The sequence below is a fragment of the Aphelocoma coerulescens genome, chromosome 3 (genome assembly GCF_041296385.1).
Source record: "Aphelocoma coerulescens isolate FSJ_1873_10779 chromosome 3, UR_Acoe_1.0, whole genome shotgun sequence".
Lineage (NCBI taxonomy): Eukaryota > Metazoa > Chordata > Aves > Passeriformes > Corvidae > Aphelocoma > Aphelocoma coerulescens.
The window spans coordinates 90,043,020-90,050,854 of NC_091016.1; positions in this window are offsets into that span (position 1 = coordinate 90,043,020).

Below are 7,835 nucleotides of genomic sequence, written 5' to 3' on the forward strand. Positions count from 1 at the left end.
ATACTATGTCTGAGTGATCTTCAGCTTTTTGCAGTGCCAAGACCACGTTTATGTTCTCCTGAGAGTTTAACAACTCGTAGGACATCTTGCCAGGTATTGAATTCAAACATTAAAGTTATAGACTGAAACAGTACAAAGCAAACAAATGAATAAGCAGTGAAAACTTATGTTCCCATCACAGGATTGCCAAATTATCACCTGATATCTTGAATAGTACTTTTAATCTCCAGCATACTTTACTTATTAGCTGGTGGAAAGGTGGCAAGTCTACGGAGGAAATTACCCTGAGCTTCAGAAAATAAGGTATGGTTCCCTTAGGGCAGCAACAGATTCAGGTTACCCTTACTATACACTCTATAAATGGGTATATTGAATGAAATAAGTTTGAGTGTTTCAATTAAGTTGAATCACTAGCATTAATATAAGCATAATTGAAGTTATATCAGCACCTCTGTTCTGAAACTGCATCTTAGCAGGTCAGTTTCAAAAGTATGTTTTGGACAGAAGTTCCATCAAGTAAAAAAAAAAATCTGTGCTGAGGATGGTCCTAGAGGTGCTCCAGAAGGCGCAGCTACACTCAGAGCTCCTGACTTCAGATGCCAGGCTCCTTCCCTCCACCTCCCTCTGGAAAAGCCCGGAGCTCTGGACCAGCCTCCCAGTAAAGACACTCTTCCATATATCTGCTGAAATGAATCTGACTGGTTTCTGCCTTCTTACACCTCTCTAAATGGCCCCATTTTAAAATACATACATACACAGTGCACATGAGAACATCTCACATTTGGTTTTTGCAATGTAATGGTTTTGCTTGCTCTGTTATGGTTTATTGCACCAGATGTAGGAATGTTGAGACATATGGAAAACAAAATCACCTACAGCAGGAATGAGCTTCCAGTCATCATTGTAGGTTCCTCAGAGATAGGTGAATAAGATTAAAGACAACATCAACCAACTGGCAGAATGATTCTATGGAGCACCAGCGTTTCTTCTTTCCTTGTCAGCTCCCACAGCCGGTAACACTGTAATGCTGCACAGTGCTTGCTCAGTTCTTCAAAGGAAGCAATTCCAGAAGAAATCCTATGATGACAGTAACTATATAATCTGTTGTGAAAGTTGCAGGATAGCAATTAAAATAAATTTAAGGCTCTTCACAGCCCAGTTTGGGTCTCTTCACCACTTAGGGAGGTTAACCTGACCTCTTATGAGCATTCCAGCCTTAGAGGTGCTACATAGAACAAATATCAGCAGACAAAGTTTGAAACTCTATACTAAGGGAAAACTTGGACATAGGGTAAAAAACTAGTGATGATCTGCTTAGTCCTGGTTTACAGCTTAGCACAGTACCCTACACTGCACCCCCCAGCCTTACCAAATACCATCAGTTCCTCACCTGTGTCTCCCTGGGAGCTTCAGTGGAAACATGGACACCCTCAAACTAGCTTTAATCCCACCAGCCTGCCAGTCTGTGGCTATGGACCAGGACAGGCACAGTAATGGCTGCAGAGAGCCCCTTGGGGGGCAGAAAACACCCACTGCTCTGACATCTGCTCTGCTTGGCTGCTGCCATCCCTGAGGTGGGCACATGTGGAGCAATGCCTCTTGCTCAAACAGCTGGCCAGAGCCTTTCTGAGTACTCCTCTGTTCTCCACCCTGAGCTCTGTGCAGCAGCCTTAGCAAGCAGTGCTGCTGAGAAGCTTGGAGGTGGCAGGATGTGTACGAGTGGCTGTGGCAGTGCAGAGAGCAAGGTGGCTGCCTGCCCGAGGGCTGAGCCAGCCTCTCAGCTGGGTTTCGCAGCCCCAGCCTCGGCCTCCTCTCAATACCTCAGCCACCTTGTTCAAAACTGGCTTAAGTATGTCTGCACTGCATCATGCTGCCAGCTGCACTCACCATCCCAAACACACCGCAAGCACTCTTGGCTCCAGAGATAACCCACTGCCTGTGGTCATGCACAGAAAACTCTGGTTTTCAAAAGCATTGACTCAACCCTTCAGGCAGGCATTAGGATCACTTACAGAAGCATACAGAATACTTTGTTTCAGCGCTCAATGGTCTGTTTGTGTGTTTACCAACTGGAGGGGATTGTAGCACGCAATTTTGCCAAGGCAAAAAGGTGTTCCAAGAAGACCAGCAGCAGCTGTAAGCAGGCTCTGGGAATTAAATAATGGCATCTTATAAAACTTCACAAATTGAGCCAATAAGTGTGCAATAAGTCAGTTTTGAAATTACTGTCTTATATCAAGTTTCTCTAATAAAAGTCAAATTTGTGCTTAGAAAAGCTTAAAGCCCATATGTAGGAAAACTTTACAACTCTAATGGGAGCCATGATAGAGCAGCATGTTAGTAAATACATGTGTAAGCAGCACAGTACAAAGAGAAAAGTAGCAATATGTTAATTATCTCCCTCCTGTATTATTTTTAGTTGTCACTGTGGATGCAACTGCAGAGAAACACATGCACGTTCCGACAGCTGCTCTGTTCCACAAGGAATAAAATGTGAAAGAGAGAAAACAGAGACTTTTCTTCTCTAAGAATTTGTTACATGTCCGTTCAGAGATAGAAATAACTTTTTTATGTTCTCAGTGATTGATCCAGAAGCAACTTTTTTTAAAGGAGATATATGGGTTGGAAAAGAAAGCTGTCTCATGCTGGAGAACTAGTTCCTAGGGATAGGTTCCTTAACAGCCACAGGTTCTCACTTAACTTGGATGTGTTGCAAGCAGTTGTGCTTGCATTGACAGAGGGGTAGTCTCTCACATCCCAAAGGCCTCTGGCAGGCTCACCCAGCAAGCTTGGAGCCAGCCTGGAATCGAGGTCTCCACCAGATGAAAGGTGAGCAATGCTGTTGTTGCTTTGCAGGTGTGAGACTTGGACACTGTGCAGAAGATCTGTCCTGCTGCTGGAGAGGTTCCAGCCATTCCATATGGAGCACTGCCGAGTAATGACAACTCATCCACTGGCTAACTGCATTTCCCAAATGAGCAAAATTTCCATGGCCTGAAACAGAAGTGAGCAAACTCATTTTGCTTGTGTTTTTCCTTAGCCACAGTACAGTACAAGGCAGCACCACTCTGTGCTGTCTGAATGAGGTAACCACTACTCTGTTGGTTGAGGTATAATAATAAAAGTTCATCTGAAAGGATCTAGGCAAGCTAGGCCCTCTCATCTGAGCTTTTAGAGGAAAAAAACATCTAATAGAGCACCAAGATAAAGGACACGGTAGGCCTTTTTCCACTGAAAGACCATACCCTTAAATTGGAAAGGTGGAAAGACAAAGAACTGAGCAGTTTACAAGGTGGTTTCAGATGCTCAGTTAATCTAGCAAATGATGGGATAAATGGAGCCCATTACCCATGCAGTCACCCCTACATCCACCAAACCTCATCAAACTACTGCAGGATAGAATCACCTTCTCACCTAGAAAACATAATCCCAGTGGGCAAATAAGCAGAAATGTTTCCCCGAAGTTGTGCATAACTAAACTGGAGATGTTGCATAAAAAGGGTGATGGAGTACCTAACACCAAAAGGACATTCAAGGGTACAAGTCTTAACTAGTCCAGAGTTCATAATCTAAGCTCCACACTAGGATGAACCTTCAATTTATAGCTTCATCATTTCTTAGTTTATATGACTCCAACTCAGCCTATTGGATTTTGTGATTTTGGTCCTTAGGCACTTGAACCATGCATCACAGTGCATAAGTACCAATCTAATATTGTTATATAGATAATGTCTAGAACCTGGGCATTACAATGCCTAATTCTTTTTAAGGAACTACACTTGGACTTAATGTAGTGGACCTGGTCAACAGTATATTTTATATATATATATATTTAATAATTTTGAGTTACTAGACAAGGCCATTTCAAATATTTCCTTTGCCTTTGAGGTCAAAAAAAGAAAAAAAAAGGTAACTTATGTAACCTTTCCTTATTACCAGGTCTTCTTTAGACCTACTGTTCTGCTTATAGAAGGACAAATTATATCCTCTTCCTGTGATATGGTGACTAAAACTGTATAAACAAGTGTTTCAGATAGTAACGTGTAAACAACAGATCAGGTCCTCTCACTCTGCAAATATAACAGGACCCTAACATTTCCTGGGCCACAGTGAGGATGTTAGCAAAGTAACTCCTCAAACAGGCTGGAAAAAATCACTTTACCTGTTATATTCCACATAACTTTGGTCATCACAAGACTATGCAAGTATGGAAGCCTCTTTTCTTAGCACAGTATCTGTCATATATGGCCCATTGTCTGGATGAGAGGTGGGGATGTGACAGTGCTTTATTATCATTGTTGGGCTCTTCCTTTGCTTTGCTTTTGAGTACAACAGAGAGCTTGGATGTGTTGGAAAGACACATACCCTCACCTTCTGTCAGCTGCAGATGATCCTCTGTTCTTCTAGTGGGTTATTCCACAGGTATGGAAGGTCCCTGTCTCAGCAAGTCTTCAAGGTGAAGACCAGCAGCCATTCATAATCTTTCCTCCCTGACACTTTGGCAAGTTCTCTGGAAAACCTGAGGTCAGGTCCTGCCTGTTTTCTGAAGACAAGAGTCAGCACCTCGAACCTGGTTCATAATTCATGGAAAAACTGTTTTCCTGCACATCCTTAAGATGGAAGACCTCCCTACAGCTCCTTGAACCAGGTTTTGGGTAGCCTAATTTCATATAAATCCCTGTGCTTAGGGTTTCCTGTGGTAGGCTGTAGGCCTTTGGGCATCCAAGGCAATACAGAAACACTTAAAAATGGGTTTTGGAGGCAAATGGGGCTTACTGACCCTAGGCCTGTAGATTTCCACTCCTAAAAGTGTGGGGTTTTTTCGATGTTTTATTCTACAGCATGACCAAGATTGGCAGGAAGTGTCCTGGCTGACAGCAAATTACACAACAACCTGCTGCAACTAGGTTGAGCTAAAGTACTTGACTGTCAGTGGGATTTTTCAGCTCTAGCACTCTCGATCCAGCTGCTGCTCTTCCATTTTGGCTGCAATACAGCGGCAGAAAGCTGCAGCCTCCAATGCGTGCAACGAGAGGAGCATCTGGGGATATTTTTGTCAGATGAAGTGAGAAGGGCTAAGATAAATAAGAATCCCAAAATACAGTACCTGAAATAGCAACCCTTGACTACACCTTTGCAGAATTTTATCTATGACATTGCAGATTTTTCACTCATTCCCTTATTTTTTTGTGTGTGTATATACAACATGAAATGGAAGAAGGTTCTGGAGCAAATAGCACAGTTTGGTTTTGTATAATAATTCACACAAATCTGTGAAGCTGTAGTAGAATTTGAGTTGCATTCTGTTAGTACAATAAATACATAGTGTTTTCAAAAATATTTTTATTTTTCCATGAAAATATTATACTGTCTACCCCTACCTTTAGAAGCTGTTTTGCCTTTGAGATGTTAAGGCTCCACAAATGTGTAACCCAGAGGTTTCTTCCTAGAATGTCACAGCATGTTCTGCTCCTAAAATGGAAAATATCACTGTCTGCATATTTCATGATATTCTGGGGAATATGAAGTGAGGTCTTTTATGGACTAGGACAGAGGGGCATTGGAACAGCATGTGCAGGAAGTCACAGTGCGACCACTGGGGATATGGTGAAATGCAAAAAACCTCAGATTTCTACTTACAGTGCTATCTGGGAAGCAATTTCCCAATAATGTAAGAAGATATATGGATAGTCTGACCTAGTTTTTTGTAGAGACTCACTGCAGCTGAGTATTTCCTGTACTGACCTGGATCCAATATCATAGAACCTAATAAATCAGTCAATATTTCAGGTAACTAAAATATTAAAAGATGCCTTAAAGATTTAAAATTTTTCCACACATCATACTCCAGCTTAACAAACAAAGGTAATGTGAAACATGTAAAAAGTCCTCTCCTTTTATTAATTTTTCATTCTTTTTTTTTTTCCTTGAAAGCTATCCAGCTAAGCAAGGAAGCCATGGCCTTAGAAAGTGCTCTTCTCTTTACCAGAGTGTTCAGAGACAATGTGTGTGGCACATTTAAGTGATACATAATCCCCAGTTCTTTCTCTCAGTCTCTAAGGAATAAAAACATAATCTCTTGTTGTGGTAAGAACTATTCCCCAGAATACAGATTTCATCTATACAGTGTATCTAATGTTGCTCCAGTTATTAAGCATCCTGTTAAGTTCTTATCTGTTCCCAAATATAGGATTTTCTTCTGTGATTTGACTCAAGAATCCAAATTTTCATGTGTGCCACATAGGCTCCATGATGACCCCTCCGTTTTCCTATGTGTGGTGACTCTATGAAAGCACCCTGGAATAAATACACTTGGAACAGAACCAACTAATTTCACTTTGTTAGGCTTTGCTGACCATGGTGTAACTGCACAGGCATCATGGTGCTTAGCCCAGGAGAATCTGTCCATTTAAAAAAAAAAAATTAAAAAAAAAAAAAAAAAAAAGCGGTCCTATTATTTTCCTAAGACAAAAGGATCCCAGCTTCATAGAGCAAAGGCTTCTGTAATAATCCAGCCACTACATTTCTTGGAAGTTCAAGAAACAGTTAATTCAACATGATCTCTTATAAAAAGCCTAGTAGCAGAAGGCCTTTTGCTTTACTCTGGGTTTTAGTTAATTTTATACATGACAAAGGATGACATGCTATTATGGAAAATGTCATAATTCATTCCAGCCCATTTGCAAGCCAAGAATTCCAGGATTTGTATAATTCTTTTGTAAAATGGCCAATTTCCTGCAGAGCATGCAAACATTCAGAATTGCAACTGTCAGGAGACAAAATTTGCCAACAGCCAAATGAAAATAAATTCAAAAACATTTCAGTCGCTGTCTTTTATATTAGGTAAGCACAAAACAAAATTTTATGGAAAAAATGGTTGTAACACCAAAATAATATTTTGTCATTGATCCACAGATATTAATTCAACCCCAAATCCTTAAAACTCAAGGCATTTTTCATGAAACTCTGATGGAGTCTTCTATGATTTCCAGGTTTACTCCCAGCCCTTCAGAGAAACAGGCAAATGCAAAGCCCTTGGTATAGCCATAGCCAACAGCCTTGTTACAGATTTTAGGCTTGGCAGGTTTTTTCTATTTATAAATATCCTAAGAACAAGCTGTAATTTGACCGCTTATTTCTTTAGTGTAAAGTAATTTCATTTTCAGGTTGCAGACTAGACACAGAATATTCACTGCAAGTATCAAGCAAAATCCATCTAAGATTTGAGCTAAGATTTCAGGCCATCACTGACAAAGCAGCAGACTAAGATGTGCCCATTAAATTTAACTATATAATATTGTTATGCTTATGGATGTACTCAATGCTAGAAGATAAGTAGTTAAGCTTTCAGCTGGATCAAGGAACTTGTCACATGAGGAACATCAAAATGTTCCTTGGCATTGTTTTTACTTTAGAATAACAAATAAAAGGAGTTTTTATTGCATTCATTCGTGCTGTTGCTTTTTTAAAATGAATTCAGACTTGACAGCATAAGGTTTATTAACACATCAGGTTTACAAACGCACAGTTTATGAATACATTTTGCTTTAAACAAATCACTTATATACTAGGAAATCTTAAAAAATGTCAATTGTTCACAGTGACATTTTATAAAAATATTTTTACGTTTCCTAATTAAAATAGGATGTTTCATTTCAAAATATCCTTCTATTTGTCTTTTATAAAAAAAGGTTAAAAAGTCCACAGATCAATAGGCATTTCTACTGGTTTAGGATTTTAACTGTGCTATCCACCAAAACTGTCTGAATGGTTTAGGTTTGGGGTAACTTCATCCCCACCCTGTTACTCCATCCCTGCCACTGAAGTCCAAACAA